The sequence below is a fragment of the Neoarius graeffei genome, chromosome 7, assembly GCF_027579695.1.
Source record: "Neoarius graeffei isolate fNeoGra1 chromosome 7, fNeoGra1.pri, whole genome shotgun sequence".
NCBI classification, from domain to species: domain Eukaryota; kingdom Metazoa; phylum Chordata; class Actinopteri; order Siluriformes; family Ariidae; genus Neoarius; species Neoarius graeffei.
The window spans coordinates 82,433,003-82,451,707 of record NC_083575.1 but is presented as its reverse complement, the minus strand read 5'-3'; the positions used below and the strand labels follow the sequence as shown (position 1 = coordinate 82,451,707).

Sequence of the window (18,705 nt, the reverse complement as noted above, 5' to 3'; positions counted from 1 at the left end):
GTGCATCCGCAACGAAAACGATACGGATACGGTCTAATGTAAACACCACCTAAGTTATTCCACAAAATCAAGTCGGATATGAGGCGCATAGCACCGAGTTGGCTATAAGCCATATACAACAAGCTTGACTGGAATAACTGTTTTATTCTATCCATATTCACTGGATTTTGAGAAAGAGAGCATTTTTATTTTTATTTTCTGCAAATTCGATAAATAAAAACTTTATACAAAACACCCAACAAAATCATTTCCGCTTAGGCGGACTTCTTAAAAACCTATCTGACTGCACGAATTGACTTTAGTGCTGTTTTTTGTAGCAAGTGTCGTCTCGCTGTCGTGCCGAGGTAGAGAATAGCTTTAGACATTTATTTAATTCTTCCTTGGACATTTCAGTTCCGTAATTTTCAAACTTGTTTGAGCTTTTGAACCAGTCTAAAAAAAAAAAATTCAACAAATTTTAATGTAAACAAACCGGCGAAATGACAATAGCAATTTGTGAAAAATGCACTAATAATAATTCTTGAAAAATAAAAAAGCTACATTCTTACCATCAAATAATTTTATTATTATTTTTTTTATTTTGGGTTTTTTTTTTTCAAGTAGACTTTTTATTTCATCCTCGGCTGGTTCAGTAACACGTGCCGCCATTTTCTTTTCTTTTTGTTTGGTGGTTGGCAAACCAACTTAAAGGTGCATTACTGCCACCAACTGGGCTGGAGTGTGAAATTGGGGGGGGGGGACTATGTTCTTTTATTTAGCTATTTCTGTTTCTTTTAAATACTTGATAAAGCGATAAGTAACTCAGTGCATGCTGCCATTTTGTTTTTCTCTACTCACGGTATACATAGTTTTCACTGACATCACGGCATTCCAGGGAAAGCCCTCCAGCCGCCATCTTGTGGGTCAAACAAAACGGACCATCGCCATTACCGGCTACGTTATCTCGGACAAATTTATGAAGTTATATAGTGAGTTTTCTAAAATAAAGATCAATGTCGGCAAAATCAAGCAAACAGAAGTATATAGATACATTAGACGACATCTCACGACAACGGTATGCAGCCAAACTGGCCTTGATTGGGGGAATTGACCCCTACGAAGTGGACAAAGATGCATTTTCAAGTGATTATGCAGGGCTGCCAAAGCCTGAAACTGCCAAAGCCTGCTCCAAAGCCTGAAACTGACTTCATCAAACTTTAAAGGCTGTCTGATATATACAACTTTATATATTCACAGCGCGCCTTTTGGCGGATGCCGCCTTTTTCACGGCTGAATCGCACAGATCCGATTTTTTTTTTTTTTTTTAGGGGGGGCGTTGGAGTGTCTGATTATAATTTCAAAGTAAATTCTGTATTAAAATTACTAAATAAGCAAATCCGTTACAGTCCATGAAACATAGGAAGTATAAGGATGAGAAAAAAATAGTTTGAATCGGAAAGCTGCGCACATTTGCGCGAAGCTGCGCAAATGTGAGCAACTTTCTGATTCAAACTGTTTTTTTCTAACGGATTTTCTAACGGATTTAACGGATTTGCTTATTTAGTAATTTTAATACAGAATTTACTTTGAAATTATAATCAGACACTCCAACGCCCCCCCCAAAAAAAATCGGATCTGCGCGATTCAGCCGTGAAAAAGGCGTCATCCGCCAAAAGGCGCGCTGTTTGCATCCCTGGTTGATTAAACACAAATCAAATCATACAGAATAGACCTAAAATGTTTTTCAAAAATGACCCTTGCGTGAGTGAAGTGACAAGTGTCAAATAGAAACGTGACAAACGAGCGATATTAAGTGTACATTACAATGTAAACGTACACTCAGCGGTTCCAGTTAGGCATTCTCCAGAGATTGTTTACATGATGTTTTGGTTTCCAAAAACAAACTTGAACACAATTGATTGTTTATTTAAACAACTTACCACTTATAAAATGATCGGAGCAGACTTTGCTGTGTTTGGAAGGCTGATAATCCTTGTGGTTGATTCTTGCAAGCCATAGATTTCTCCTTTGTATGCTGAGTTTCTTTGTTTGCTCGCCTTCGTGCTCCCGTACAGTGGGAATTCCATAAAAGCTCCGCTTGACGTCATCATCTGACCTATTACGACAGCCGTGAATACAACAGGTGTGCACCATTGCTAGCTTTAAATAGCCTGCTTGGGTTCTTTTGAAGACTTTGTACTCGCGCGTTACAATGTGTGCTCAGTGACCCGTACGGTAAGCTTGACCCACAAGATGGCCGCCACTAGGGAATCCCCGACTCTGTGACGTCATGTGCAAACTATGTATATGAGCTGATATCCTCGTAGTAGAGTAGCCAATCAGAGTGTGCGATTGCTCATATCCAGTGAATGTGGATTGAATAAATGCAGATATCCACCAGACCAGCCAGCAAAGTGGTGGGCAGACAGAAAGAAGAAGTCCAGGTAGCAAGAATCCAGTGGAGAAAAACACAGAGAGAATACTGAAGATCTGCAGAGGATAAAGAGAAAGGCAGAAGACAAGAGAGAAAATAAATGAGGCATTGACAGAGTGATGTGGCATGCACTTCCTGCAGGGAGGCTGCTGCAAGGATGGAAATGGATGTTTAAGAGCTATACTTAGCCCACACTAAATTATTCAAGCCTGTTTAACACTTCAAAGAGCACGTCTGTCCACCAGACACCCAGAGCCTCCAACAGTCTTTCCATTCTCTCTCTCTCTCTCTCTCTCTCTCTCTCTCTCTCTCCCTTCTTCCCTGCTTTGTTTGAGGAGATCATGACTTTAAAAGTGTACTCGGTTCTATGGCACCTTGAAGTGAAAATCAGAGCAGGGTGGGACAAAGATCAGATCTTGCAAAAGTATTCAATTCATCCCCCTTGGTGTTTGTCCTGTTTTGTCGCATTACAAGCTTGAATTAAAATGGATTTTTGGTGGATTAGCACCATTACAACTTTAAAGGTTGTAGGTTTTCCTCCAGAATTGCCCTGTATTCCGTGCTATCCATCTTTCCTTCAGTCCTGACCAGCTTTCCTGTCCTTGCACATGAAAAAATCCCCACAGTATGATGCTGCTACCACCATGCTTTATGCCTCGGTCACAACCGGCCGTACGTGCCCCTACGGCCGGTCTACGTGCAAAAAACGCACGGAGGGCGCGCATGTGACGTGCTGGTTTTCGAGCCATAGACTGGCCGCAGACCGGCCGCAGAGGTTCTTTGTCATGTCAAACAAACTCTACGGGCGCTTACGTTTTTTTCAGGTTGCAAGACAAACTTACGGCCAACGTGTGTCTTTCTCCACGAACAAAAAAAACGCAGCGATTTGGGAAACGCCAAAAATCGCACGGCCAAAAAATCGTACGTCCGGTTGTGACCTAGGCTTTACTGTAGGAATGGTGTTCTCAGGATGTTGGGTTTGCACTGCACATGGCATTTCCCATGATGGCCAAAAAGATCAATTTTAGTCTCATTTGACCAGAGAATCTTCTTCTACATGTTTGGGGAGTCTGCCACATGCTGTTGGGCAAACTCCAAACGTATTTTCTTTAAGCAATGGCTTTTTTTTCTGGCCACTCTTCCATAAAGCCCCGTTCTGTGGAGTGTACGGCTTAAAGTGACCCTATGGATAGATCCTCCCATCTCCGCTGTGGATCTTTGCAGCTCCTTCAGTGTTATCTTTGGTGTCTTTGTTGCGTCTCTGATTAATGCCCTCCTTGCCCGGTCTGTGAGTTTTGGTGGGCGGCCTTCTCGTCAGGTTTGTAGTGGTGCCATATTCTTTCCATTTTGCTATAATGGATTTAATGGTGCTCCCTGGGATATTCAAAGTTTGGGATATGTTTTTATAACCCAACCCTGATCTATACTTCTCCACAAGTTTGTCTCTGGCCTGTTTGGAGGCTCCTTGGTTTTCATGTTGCTTGCTTAGTAGTGTAGCAGAGTCAGGGTCCTTCCAGAACAGGTTGATTTATACAGACATCATGTGACAGATCATGTGACACTTTGATTGTACACAGGTGGATCTTAATCAACTAATAATGTGACTTGTGAAGTGAATTGGTTGGACCAGCTCTTATGAAAGGGGTGAATACCTACGCACACTCCAGATTTCTGTTTTTTCAACTTAATTATTGTTTATGTCACAATTAAAAAAAAAAAATTCCACCTCAAGTTGTACGGTAGGCAGGGTGTGCAAATCAAATGGTGCTAACCCTCCAAAAATCCATTTTAATTCCAGCTTGCAGTGCAACAAAACAGGACAAGCATCAAGGGGGATGAATACTTTTGCAAGACACTGTAAATGGGCAGATTTCGTCATTCAACATTCAAATGATTACAACAAGCGCAAAATTAGCACCAGTTAGAAAGAAAAGGAACATTTTCTTTCATTCCAGGGCAGAATTCACCAAAACAATGCCCCTTGTGAGTAAACGAGAAGACGGTTTTCCATGATATCCGGTTTCAATTGTGTGCTTCCGAAGACAAACATACTACATCTGCCTTCTGATGAAAAAGGCCAGATCTGACCAATAATTTATTAGACTCGTGCTTGGAGCTACTTTCCAATCCAAAAAGTTGTTTTCCAACAGAAGCCTAAAAGTACAGATCCAAATCCTGGCACCTTAAAATAATAATCTTGATATATGATTTATATCAAGGAGCTACCGTACATTCCTCCTCCACATTCCTGTGCCCAATCAATATTGCATCTTTTAGCCACTCAGCAGCACCTTAATAAATATTCCGACTTGTCAAAACTAGAGAAAAAAAAAAAAACTTGCTATGAAAAAATATGACTGGACACGGAGCCAGGGGAGAAAGAAAAGCTGTCTGAGCTCTCTGACTGGGAGGGATTGGATACTGTTCCTTTCTCCTGTTGATCACAGCGACACGAGGTGATCGTGGATACCTGTGAGCTCATGTACAGTATGTGGAAGAGGGCGGATAGCGCTTTCCTTGGATTGTGTTCTGCTGCAGTTTGAAAAGATGCAGTTAGGCGGCTTCACATGTCTCGGAGGAAGGAAGCGCGTATCAGCCTTCATCCTTCATCCTCTCTACTTGGTCGCTGGAGTGCCATCATTGGCAGGTGACCAAATTAACCCTCATCCTACCATGCTATTTTACACCTTAATCTTACCATGTGGGGTCCGTTTGGACCCCAATACTTTTCTTTAAAATTAAAGCTTATAAAGACAAAATCACCAGATAAGTTTTGTTCAGAACATCTTGTATTAATAACAGCAATACACTAAAGGGCCCAAGGCATAAAGAACACACTTAACCTTCATCCTACCAGCCAATTTTACATACACAAACTACCAGTCAGGGTCCGTATGGACCCCAGGAGGGAATACCTTGAAATCAATGCAGTAAGAACCAATTCAATGCAGCAAACAGACATAACTTTATTGAAAAACAAAATCCACTATGGCTGAATATCAATGATGTATTATAAATGCAATAACATTGCAATAATATTGCAATAACTAGCATACATGTAGCAAATTATAGCGCCACAAAAAAAATTGGCATTATATACATGATTTTTGCAGCTCATGCAGCTGTAAAACATTCTGGATTACAACTTAGGTCTTTTCTTACAGAATTTAAAACAAAAAAGTAATTGTAAAATAATTTAGGGCTTTTGTTTTGCAGCCTGTGCTTATTGCAGCAGTGGGGTCCACACGGACCCCAAGAAGGAATGCCTTGGTAGTTTCATTATAGAACATAAAAGAAATAAAAGAAGTTAACTTTCAGTGTGCTATTCAATTATAAAATGAAAGACAGATAAACTTTACTCTGGGGTCCGGTTGGACCCCAGTAACAAATTAATTATACCTTCACAATGCAAAAAGCTGATCTTCCGGTGCTTTAGTGTTTTAATTAAGACATAAATTCCGACAAATTCATAAAACGGTGAGGCAGTATGTCACACATTTTTAAAATGGCAAACAAACATATACAACCCCGATTCCAAAAAAGTTGGGACGAAGTACAAATTGTAAATAAAAACGGAATGCAATAATTTACAAATCTCAAAAACTGATATTGTATTCACAATAGAACATAGACAATATATCAAATGTCGAAAGTGAGACATTTTGAAATTTCATGCCAAATATTGGCTCATTTGAAATTTCATGACAGCAACACATCTCAAAAAAGTTGGGACAGGGGCAATAAGAGGCTGGAAAAGTTAAAGGTACAAAAAAGGAACAGCTGGAGGACCAAATTGCAACTCATTAGGTCAATTGGCAATAGGTCATTAACATGACTGGGTATAAAAAGAGCATCTTGGAGTGGCAGCGGCTCTCAGAAGTAAAGATGGGAAGAGGATCACCAATCCCCCTAATTCTGCGCCGACAAATAGTGGAGCAATATCAGAAAGGAGTTCGACAGTGTAAAATTGCAAAGAGTTTGAACATATCATCATCTACAGTGCATAATATCATCAAAAGATTCAGAGAATCTGGAAGAATCTCTGTGCGTAAGGGTCAAGGCCGGAAAACCATACTGGGTGCCTGTGATCTTCGGGCCCTTAGACGGCACTGCATCACATACAGGCATGCTTCTGTATTGGAAATCACAAAATGGGCTCAGGAATATTTCCAGAGAACATTATCTGTGAACACAATTCACCGTGCCATCCGCCGTTGCCAGCTAAAACTCTATAGTTCAAAGAAGAAGCCGTATCTAAACATGATCCAGAAGCGCAGACGTCTTCTCTGGGCCAAGGCTCATTTAAAATGGACTGTGGCAAAGTGGAAAACTGTTCTGTGGTCAGATGAATCAAAATTTGAAGTTCTTTATGGAAATCAGGGACGTCGTGTCATTCGGACTAAAGAGGAGAAGGACGACCCAAGTTGTTATCGGCGCTCAGTTCAGAAGCCTGCATCTCTGATGGTATGGGGTTGCATTAGTGCGTGTGGCATGGGCAGCTTACACATCTGGAAAGACACCATCAATGCTGAAAGGTATATCCAGGTTCTAGAGCAACATGTGCTCCCATCCAGACGACGTCTCTTTCAGGGAAGACCTTGCATTTTCCAACATGACAATGCCAAACCACATACTGCATCAATTACAGCATCATGGCTGCGTAGAAGAAGGGTCCGGGTACTGAACTGGCCAGCCTGCAGTCCAGATCTTTCACCCATAGAAAACATTTGGCGCATCATAAAACGGAAGATACGACAAAAAAGACCTAAGACAGTTGAGCAACTAGAATCCTACATTAGACAAGAATGGGTTAACATTCCTATCCCTAAACTTGAGCAACTTGTCTCCTCAGTCCCCAGATGTTTACAGACTGTTGTAAAGAGAAAAGGGGATATCTCACAGTGGTAAACATAGCCTTGTCCCAACTTTTTTGAGATCTGTTGTTGTCATGAAATTTAAAATCACCTAATTTTTCTCTTTAAATGATACATTTTCTCAGTTTAAACATTTGATATGTCATCTATGTTCTATTCTGAATAAAATATGGAATTTTGAAACTTCCACATCATTGCATTCCGTTTTTATTTACAATTTGTACTTTGTCCCAACTTTTTTGGAATCGGGTTTGTAGGTGCGGGGTCCAGATGGACCCCACTTGGTAGGATGAAGGTTAAGGAGGACTGTGATCAAAAACAATATTGCGTGCTGTATTGTGGAGACGTTCCTGGAATCGTGCACAGCAATTTTTTTTTTTTCAGATTTTTTTTCTCTTACTGAAGCCTGGGATTGATCTATTTTAATGAATTATTAAATGGTGAGAGTTGCCACAGGTGATATTTCAGTGGTAAAGTATGCAGCAGAAGCACCAGTGTGAAAGTAGGGGCGAGTTAAGAGCAACTGTAACTCCGCATACTGTGAATTAGGTCTAATGCTCTTTTATGAACATGTAGAAGTGGTTGTGGTTGAGAGGAGTCCCAGCTCAGCACTGGATGTTTATTTTATAAAGTGTCATAAGGCCTCTCTCTAACTATCCGTCTATCTCTTTCCATCTCTAGCTGTCTATGTCTGCCTCTCTGTCTGTCTCCATCTCTTCATCTGTCTTTGTCTGTCTCTGTCTGTTCCTATCTGTCTTCCACACTTTCTCTCTCTCTCTATCCATTTATCTCTGTCTGTCTACCTATGTCTCCATCTCTCTCTGTCTAGCTATTCATCTATCTTTGTCTGTCTCTGCCTGCCTCTCTCTCTCTTTCTCTGTCTACCTATGTCTCTTTCTCCATCTCTCTCTCTAGCTATTCTCTCTAGCTTTGTCTGTCTCTGCCTGCCTCTATTTGTCTGCCTCACTTTCTTTCTGTTCATCTCTAGGTGTCTATCTTTACCTCATTTTGTCCGTCTGTCTGCTTCTCTCTCTCTAGTTATTCATCTGTCTGTCGCTGTCTGTCTCAATCTGTCTGACTCACTTTCTCGTTCTCTTTTTCTTTCTCTGTCTCCATCTTTCTCTCTAGCTATTCTCTCTAGCTTTGTCTGTCTCTGCCTGCCTCTATCTGTCTGCCTCACTTTCTCTCTCTGTGCCCATCTCTAGCTGTCTATCTCTGCCTCACTATCTCTCTCTCTCTCTCTCTCTCTCTGGCTATTCATCTCTCTTTGTCTGTCTCAATCTGTCTGCCTCACTTTCTCTCTCTCTCTCTTTCTCTCTCTCTGTCTACATCTCTCTCTAGCTATTCATCTATCTTTGTCTGTCTCTGTCTGCCTCTATTTGTCTGCCTCACTTTCTCTCTCTCTCTGTCCATCTCTAGCTGTCTATCTCTACCTCACTTTGTCTGTCTGTCTGCCTTTCTCTCTCTTTCTCTCTGTCTATCTATGTCTCTGTCTCCATCTCTCTCTCTCTAGCTATTCTCTCTAGCTTTGTCTGTCTCTGCCTGCCTCTATTTGTCTGCCTCACTTTCTCTCTGTTCATCTCTAGCTGTCTATCTCTACCTCATTTTGTCTGTCTGTCTGCCTCTCTCTTTCTCTAGCTATTCATCTCTGTCTGTCTCAATCTGTCTGACTCACTTTCTCTTTCTCTTTTTGTTTCTCTGTCTCATCTTTCTCTCTAGCTATTCATCTATCTTTGTCTCTGCCTGCCTCTATCTGTCTGCCTCACTTTCTCTCTTTGTGTCCATCTCTAGCTGTCTATCTCTGCCTCACTTTCTCTCTCTCTTTCTCTCTGGCTATTCATCTCTCTTTGTCTGTCTCGATCTGTCTGCCTCACTTTCTCTCTCTATATCTACCTATGTCTCTGTCTCCATCTCTCTCTCTAGCTATTCATCTATCTTTGTCTGTCTCTGCCTGCCTCTATTTGTCTGCATCACTTTCTCTCTCTCTGTCCATCTCTAGCTGTCTATCTCTACCTCACTTTGTCTGTCTGTCTGCCTCTCTCTCTCTAGCTATTCATCTCTTTGTCTGTCTCTGTCTGTCTCAATCTGTTGGACTCACTTTCTCTTTCTCTTTTTGTTTCCCTGTCTCCATCTTTCTCTCTAGCTATTCATCTATCTTTGTCTGTCTCTGCCTGCCTCTATCTGTCTGCCTCACTTTCTCTCTCTCTCTCTCTCTCTAGCTATTCATCTCTCTTTGTCTGTCTCATCTGTCTGCCTCTCACTCTCTCCCCCATCTGTCTACCTATGTCTCTGTCTCCATCTCTCTCTCTCTAGCTATTCATATATCTTTGTCTGTCTCTGCCTGCCTCTATCTGCCTCACTCTCTCTCTTTGTCCATCTCTAGCTGTCTATCTCTGCCTCACTTTCTCTCTCTCTCTAGCTATTCATCTATCTTTGTCTCTGCCTGCCTCTATCGGTCTTCATCACTTTCTCTCTCTCTCCACATTTACAGCAAATACAGTGCAGCTCTTTCAAGACTAGCCAGTAGGAGCTGATACGTATGCACTCACTTTACTATCTTTAAACGCTGGATCATTAGCACACACATTCCTCAACCACATCTCCCATGTCTGACCTTTTGCTAAGCAACAGTTCCCATGTGCTTATTAGTCTTCTCTCTCCGGCCTGTCTCTTGTGTTCCGATTCCCCAATTAGTGGTTCATTCTCAGATTTCATCTTTTTGTACAGCGTCTACTCCTTTTGTCCGGTCCTGTGACTTTTCATTGATCGTCCAATATTCACTCATTTGTACCTGATTTAATTCTGTGAAAGGCAGTGACTGTGTCGTAAACTTAAGCCGATTGGAGTCTAAAAGAGTGTGAAGCAGTTTGGATAAATTGACAAGCGTTGGAAACATTAGAGACAAACTGATACCAGGGACGGATCATAAATTAGCTCGAACTTACCAGCTACCTTCAGCGGATCCAGATGAATGCTCTCGTACCTATAGACCTTGCTGATGAGTTTTATGCTAGTTAATGAATCTCAGTAGAGTTCTACAACCCCGATTCCAAAAAAGTTGGGACAAAGTACAAATTGTAAATAAAAACGGAATACAATAATTTACAAATCTCAAAAACTGATATTGTATTCACAATAGAACATAGACAACATATCAGATGTCGAAAGTGAGACATTTTGAAGTTTCATGCCAAATATTGGCTCATTTGAAATTTCATGACAGCAACACATCTCAAAAAAGTTGGGACAGGGGCAATAAGAGGCTGGAAAAGTTAAAGGTACAAAAAAGGAACAGCTGGAGGACCAAATTGCAACTCATTAGGTCAGTTGGCAATAGGTCATTAACATGACTGGGTATAAAAAGAGCATCTTGGAGTGGCAGCAGCTCTCAGAAGTAAAGATGGGAAGAGGATCACCAATCCCCCTAATTCTGCACCGACAAATAGTGGAGCAATATCAGAAAGGAGTTCGACAGTGTAAAATTGCAGAGTTTGAACATATCATCTACAGTGCATAATATCATCAAAAGATTCAGAGAATCTGGAAGAATCTCTGTGTGTAAGGGTCAAGGCCAGAAAACCATACTGGGTGCCCGTGATCTTCGGGCCCTTAGACGGCACTGCATCACATACAGGCATGCTTCTGTATTGGAAATCACAAAATGGACTCAGGAATATTTCCAGAGAACATTATCTGTGAACACAATTCACCGTGCCATCCGCCGTTGCCAGCTAAAACTCTATAGTTCAAAGAAGAAGCCGTATCTAAACATGATCCAGAAGCGCAGACGTCTTCTCTGGGCCAAGGCTCATTTAAAATGGACTGTGGCAAAGTGGAAAACTGTTCTGTGGTCAGACGAATCAAAATTTGAAGTTCTTTATGGAAATCAGGGACGCCGTGTCATTCGGACTAAAGAGGAGAAGGACGACCCAAGTTGTTATCGGCGCTCAGTTCAGAAGCCTGCATCTCTGATGGTATGGGGTTGCATTAGTGTGTGTGGCATGGGCAGCTTACACATCTGGAAAGACACCATCAATGCTGAAAGGTATATCCAGGTTCTAGAGCAACATATGCTCCCATCCAGACGACATCTCTTTCAGGGAAGACCTTGCATTTTCCAACATGACAATGCCAAACCACATACTGCATCAATTACAGCATCATGGCTGCGTAGAAGAAGGGTCCGGGTACTGAACTGGCCAGCCTGCAGTCCAGATCTTTCACCCATAGAAAACATTTGGCGCATCATAAAACGGAAGATACGACAAAAAAGACCTAAGACAGTTGGGCAACTAGAATCCTACATTAGACAAGAATGGGTTAACATTCCTATCCCTAAACTTGAGCAACTTGTCTCCTCAGTCCCCAGACGTTTACAGACTGTTGTAAAGAGAAAAGGGGATGTCTCACAGTGGTAAACATGGCCTTGTCCCAACTTTTTTGAGATGTGTTGTTGTCATGAAATTTAAAATCACCTAATTTTTCTCTTTAAATGATACATTTTCTCAGTTTAAACATTTGATATGTCATCTATGTTCTATTCTGAATAAAATGTGGAATTTTGAAACTTCCACATCATTGCATTCCGTTTTTATTTACAATTTGTACTTTGTCCCAACTTTTTTGGAATCGGGGTTGTAGTTACCCGTAGCATAGTTTAAGGGCCCGGTCCCACAAGACCGACAACTATAACTATAACTACAACTCTGACTGTCCCTCTACCTGAATGTAGTTCCAGTCTGGAGCAGAAACATCACAACTATAATCCCGACTATAATATCGCTTGGTCCTGACACTCAGGGAAATAAATGTATGCAATTTAGGAATAGTCATGGAAAATTTTTCAAGTAGTAGCACATTATTCCGGGTCATACTGTACAGCTTGGACTTCAGAACAACCCATGTACACACTCCGGTGGTTGATATAATACGGATAGGTCACGGATTACGGAAATATAATAAAAAAGGATACAAAATACGGTGTGGTTACGGATTTTAATACAGATGCTAATAATTTACGGATCGGTCATGAACGTTTCAGTATATTACAGATTGATGACCGATTTCATACGGATGATGCATCACGGATAAAAAATTAAGAAGTTGAACACAATTAAATGTTTGGACTGCTGAAGTTCGTAATTAAAATATCGTACCTGCATTTATATGTTTACTTTATTAATTTACTATCAGTATTTCACAGAAAAATCACATATCCATGAATAAAAGATCCGTGCTTTGGATTATAATTTTTATTTTCCATGAATCCGTATTCCGTGACTTCATGATGCAACAAGGATGTATGAAGATGCCCGGGGAAAAATAGCACGTGTTCAGACAACGTCACATGTAAACGATAACAATTACCTGTTTGGTCAGATGTTTTATCGAATCAGTTCCAGGCCTGGAAAAATCGCTCCAGAAACGATCTCCGCGATACGGATAAACCCAGGCCTGGGCTATAGGTATCGTTATCAGTCTGGTTTGAGCACCAACCACATAAACTGCAGGGGACTGATTTATTTATAGCTATAGTTGTAGTTATAATTATTGGTATTGAGGGACCCAGCCTTAACACAGGGTTATGCTTGGTTCACACATTGGCGTTTCAGGCTTGCGTATGTACAGTAGGGTGGTCCTGAAATGTCTCATCTCATCTCATTATCTGTAGCCGCTTTATCCTTCTACAGGGTCGCAGGCGAGCTGGAGCCTATCCCAGCTGACTACGGGCGAAAGGCGGGGTACACCCTGGACAAGTCGCCAGGTCATCACAGGGCTGACACATAGACACAGACAACCATTCACACTCACATTCACACCTACGGTCAATTTAGAGTCACCAGTTAACCTAACCTGCATGTCTTTGGACTGTGGGGGAAACCGGAGCACCCGGAGGAAACCCACGCGGACACGGGGAGAACATGCAAACTCCGCACAGAAAGGCCCTCGCCGGCCCCGGGGCTCGAACCCGGACCTTCTTGCTGTGAGGCGACAGCGCTAACCACTACACCACCGTGCCGCCCCACTTTTGAATATGGTCAAAAAATTTTACAGGATGTCTTTATTGGTGAAAAGGAACACCCAAACAAAAATGCATCAGATTTTATGAAAGTAAGGGCAACTGATGCACCCTACCATGCATATGCCTCAGTACGCCATAACTTTACGTCCCTTGAACCCCATACAAACCCCAGATACGCCACAGGAATGCCACATGTACGCCGTGTACATCACAGGACTTTAATTTTAGACAAAATACGCCTCATTTCTTGCCGTTTGACCAACGTGGCAAGATATGAAACAGTATAATAGTAGCCTTGTTATGTACCATGCAACGTGTATAGGACAAAACATATCCTCACGCTAGTACAAATAGGTCAAGGTTAAAGACGCTGAATCCCTATTGGAGGGTTCCTTTTTCTCATTTGCGTTTTTTTCCCATTTTTTAGAAGGGAATGCGGGGGGATTTGATACGCACCTTCAGATAGAAGGAGGTCCATTTCTGGCTCCATCAGCAAGCATTGGCATTTTAAATCGCAGTTGGAAATATGACTGAACTCAGAATGGCACAATATTGTGAAGCCTTTAGCAACACAGAGATGTATTTGGTGCTCCTTTTTTAGAATCATAACCCGTCATGTGATAAGTGCTGAGGCAGCCTTTCACAATATGAACATGAATAGATCGTTAACTAGTTCAGGCTGTTTTGGGACGTTCCGGTTTATTCTTCATCGCGCCGTTTTCCCTTCCTCTCCTCTATCAGTGTGTATACCGTCATGCGAGCTCTCTCTGCTCTGTCGAGCCTTTTGTTGATGTCGAAAGCGATGCGCCACTTTCACCCACATGCTTTAATCTCCCGTGTGTGTGTGTGTGTGTGCGTTATAAGATTATTCCGTCCTTATGTTCAAGGCTAATGGTTTCATTAGAGTTGTGTCTTGTTCCTCGTGTCACCTAAGGAAGAAAAGGAAGAAAAAAAATCAATTGAAATCGATTAATGAAGAAGTGATTTGAAAGCCTTGGCTGTTTTTGATAATGTTTCAGTGGGTAATAATCACAGCCCACTCTCTGAGCTAACACACTATTAGTGCAGTAATTCTGCAGCATGACAACGGCGCCTGATAGAACAGAGCCTGTGTGCCATTTGGGAAGAGGGTTATTATAGAAAGCAGTTTAAAACAACCTCCGTCTCGCAAAGGACATTTTCAGTGTGTTTGCTTCTCTCTCTCTCTGTCTGTCTTTCATCTGTATGTGTCTCTCTCATGGCCTTTCATCTGTCTTTCTGTCTCGCTCTCTCACTGTCTTTCATCTGTCCTTCTCTCTCTCTCTCTCTCTGTCCCTTTCATGCTCTTTCATCTGTTTGTCTCTCTGTCTGTTTCACACTGTCTTTCATCTGTCTGTCTCTCTCTGTCCTCTTTCTTTCATGCTGTCTTTCATGTGTCTCTCTCGAATGCTATCTTTCATGTTTATCTCGCTCTCTTGTGCTGTCTTTAATCTCTCTTTCTCACACTATCTTTCATCGGTCTCTCTCATCCTGTCTGTCTCTCTCTCGCTGTCTTTCATCTGTCTGTCTGTCTGTCTCTCTCATGCTGCCTTTCATCTGTCTCTCTCGCTCACTGTCTTTCGTCTGTCTGTCTATCTCACTCACACTGTCTTTCATTTGTCTCTCTCTCATGCTGTCTTTCATCTGCTCTCTTTCTCACTATCTTTCATATGTCTATCTCTCTCTTGCTGTCTTTCATCTTTCTCTCTCTCTCACGCTGTCTTTCATCTGTCTGTCTCTCTCTCATGCTGTCTCTCATCTGTCTCTCTTGCTGTCATGCTGTTTTTCATCTGTCTCTCTCGAATGCTATCTTTCATCTGTTTGTCTCTCTCTCATGCTGTCTTTAATCTCTTTCTCTCTCACGCTGTTTTTCATCTGTCTATTTGTCTGTCTCTCTTTCATGCTGTCTTTCATCTGTCTGTCTTTCTGCCTGTCTCTCATGCTGTGTTTCATCTGTCTCTCTATCTCGCTCACACTGTCTTTTGTCTGTCTCTCTCTCATGCTGTCTTTCATCTCTCTCTCTCTCTCTCACGCACACACTGTCTTTCATCTGTCTGTCCCTCTCTCTCACGGTCTTTCATTTGTCTCTGTGTGTGTCTCTCACTGTCTTTCATCTGAGTTTCTCTCTCTCTCTCTCTCATGGTGTCTTTCATCTGTCTGTCTCTCACTCTCCCTTTCATGCAGTCTTTCATCTGTCTGTCTCTCTCTCACTCTTTCATCTGTCTCTCTGTCCTCTCTTTCTTTCATGCTGTCTTTCATCTGTCTCTCTCTCTCTCTCTCTGTCATGCTGTTTTTCATCTGTCTCTCTCGAATGCTATCTTTCATCTGTTTGTCTCTCTCTCATGCTGTCTTTAATCTCTTTCTCTCTCACGCTGTCTTTCATCTGCCCATCTGTCTATCTGCCTGTCTGTCTCTTTCATGCTGTCTTTCATCTGTCTGTCTTTCTGTCTGTCTCTCATGCTGTTTCATGTCTCTCTATCTCGCTCACACTGTCTTTTGTCTGTCTCTCTCTCATGCTGTCTTTCATCTCTCTCGCTCTCTCTCTCTCTCATGCACACACTGTCTTTCATCTGTCTGTCCCTCTCTCTCACGGTCTTTCATTTGTCTCTGTGTGTGTGTCTCTCACTGTCTTTCATCTGAGTTTCTCTCTCTCTCTCATGGTGTCTTTCATCTGTCTGTCTCTCACTCTCCCTTTCATGCTGTCTTGCATCTGTCTGTCTCTTTCATGCAGTCTTTCATCTGTCTGTCTCTCTCTCACTCTTTCATCTGTCTCTCTGTCCTCTCTTTCTTTCACACTGTCTTTCATCTCTCTCTCTCTCTCTCTCTCTCTCTCTCTCTCTCTGTCACACTGTCTTTCATCTGTCTCTCTCGAATGCTATATTTCATCTGTTTGTCTCTCTCTCATGCTGTCTTTAATCTCTTTCTCTCTCACGCTGTCTTTTTCATCTGTCCGTCTGTCTATCTGTCTGTCTCTTTCATGCTGTCTTTCATCTGTCTGTCTTTCTGCCTGTCTCTCATGCTGTGTTTCATCTGTCTCTCTATCTCGCTCACACTGTCTTTTGTCTGTCTCTCTCTCATGCTGTCTTTCATCTCTCTCTCTCTCACTCTCTCTCTCACACTCTGTCTGTCCCTCTCTGTCTCACGGTCTTTCATTTGTCTGTGTGTCTGTGTTAAAGGTTACACTTAAATAAAGCCACTTGCACATGTCATATTGAACCATGTTGGCTTTTTGCAGCTCGGCTTGCTTGCTCTACAAAAAAAAAAGCAAGAAAAAGAATTGCTGGAGTCGTGCAGTCAAGGTTCTTGCACTAATTGTGATTCCCGTCGCAGTGCTGCTGTTGACCCCAGGTACCGAGGCTCCAGTGATTAAAGTGAACAGCTCCCGTAACACACCATGAAATAAAGGCCACGACATGACAGGCTTCCTCTGTAGCCCGACCACAGTGATGCAGCACGATTCAGATTGGAGCATTTAGCACACTGCGTCCTCTTCTGCATAATCCATGCTCTTCTCTCCTTCACTAATAAACTGCTTTTCCTTTTCTCAGGCTATTTTTCTTCCCTTCTACATTTTTTGTGTCTTTCTGTCTATTAACTTGTTCTGCGTCCTGTCTCGTCAGATTATGACTAAAGTCGTCTTATTTCTGGTAATTCTGTCTTAGAACTAAACTCCACCCTGAACCGCTCACATATTTTAGAGTTTTAGTAATGATCTTACCGCAAGCTGAGATTTAGTTGATGATCAAATTCAGAGTTGAAAATTTTCAACTTTGGCAGATAGTTTCCTACACTACCGTTCAAAAGTTTGGGGTCACCCAGACAATTTTGTGTTTTCCTTGAAAAGTCACACTTTTATTTACCACCATAAGTTGTAAAATGAATAGAAAATATAGTCAAGACATTTTTCTGGCCATTTTGAGCATTTAATCGACCCCACAAATGTGATGCTCCAGAAACTCAATCTGCTCAAAGGAAGGTCAGTTTTATAGCTTCTCTAAAGAGCTCAACTGTTTTCAGCTGTGCTAACATGATTGTACAAGGGTTTTCTAATCATCCATTAGCCTTCTGAGGCAATGAGCAAACACATTGTACCATTAGAACCAGGGCTTTGAACCGGAATTTTTTTCCTATTGGTTCGTTCTGAACAGAAACGGAATTTTAACGTTTCCGGTTTTGGGTTCCACCATTAAATAGACGTTCCTGAATCGGTTAGAACAAAAAAATTTCGTTCCCGGAACGGTTAATTACATTCCCTGTCAGCTGTTTAACAAATGGCTATAAAATTATGTCTCTGTCTCATCCAGCTTAAGCCAAATGTAGGCTAATTCTATTACAACCTTCATTAAATAAGACAAGAAATAATTCAAAACAATTATTATTTCAAATGTTGGCGATTTGGATTCTCAGTATGTCTTCCCATCTACACAAACAGAAAAAGTGCCAAAAATGAAAGAGAATTCGTTTAGTGTGTTACCAAAGGCTAGTCAGGCCCTATAGAGGGCTACCGCATGACGTCACCGCGCCGCGAGATTTTGTTAGGCGCCATATTGGAAGACCAAGTACACATCTATGCAAGTACATACATACATAAAACAAACTACACCTGAAATGTAGCCAGGGCCGGTTCTGCCCTAATCTGGACCCGGGTGCAACATCGCGCAAACCCCCCCCCCCCCAAAAAAAAAAAAAAACACCAGTCTAAATCAGGACAACCATCACGTAACTATAACTATAAACATTTTATATCAACTATTTTAACTAATTGGGCTATAATAAATAAGCGTGCAGGCAGCCACGGTGGGCTGCCTCAGAAAAGTAACCATTCAGTGACACAACTGAACGCCTGCAGCCACGGCGGGCTGCCTCAGAAAAGTAACCATTTGTCCTACCTTAAAACTCGTTTTGCATTTTCTGCCTCCTTTTTTGTATTTTCGACCCTCCGTTCATTTTCTTTCCTTTTCTGAAAACCCGATTTGTGTCCAGACATTTTGTTCTGCTTACAACGAACTAACTCGTCAGGTCTCGTCTCTCGAGCCCGCGATGATTCCCGTGGGAAGGGCAACAATTGATACATTTTTACAAACAGCCAATAGGGAGGTTGCAACGTTCAGGCTCTCCTTTGCTCAGACACTCAGTAATGCACTTACTCACTGATTATCACATGGAGACGTGATAGTAGTCCACCTTCCCGCTCTCTCCATTCAGTCAGCGAACGTCACACAGGAAGTGAACCCCAGCAGGTCATAGAAACTTGCGCAGAAGAATGACTTTTTTTATTTGTAGGCTACAGAAACTTTGAGGAACGAAATAAAAACTGGTATTAACCGGTTACCATTATTTTTAATAAGCGTTTCTGTTCCGGAACATAAAAAAATAAT

At 41.8% G+C, this 18,705-nt stretch overlaps 1 protein-coding gene across 8 annotated transcripts in view; it reads left to right on the top strand.

The window, feature by feature from the left end:
- Positions 1 to 18,705, top strand: part of inpp4b (inositol polyphosphate-4-phosphatase type II B) — a 538,055-nt gene that overhangs the window by 294,010 nt on the left and 225,340 nt on the right. The gene's annotated exons all lie outside the window — the stretch shown is intronic.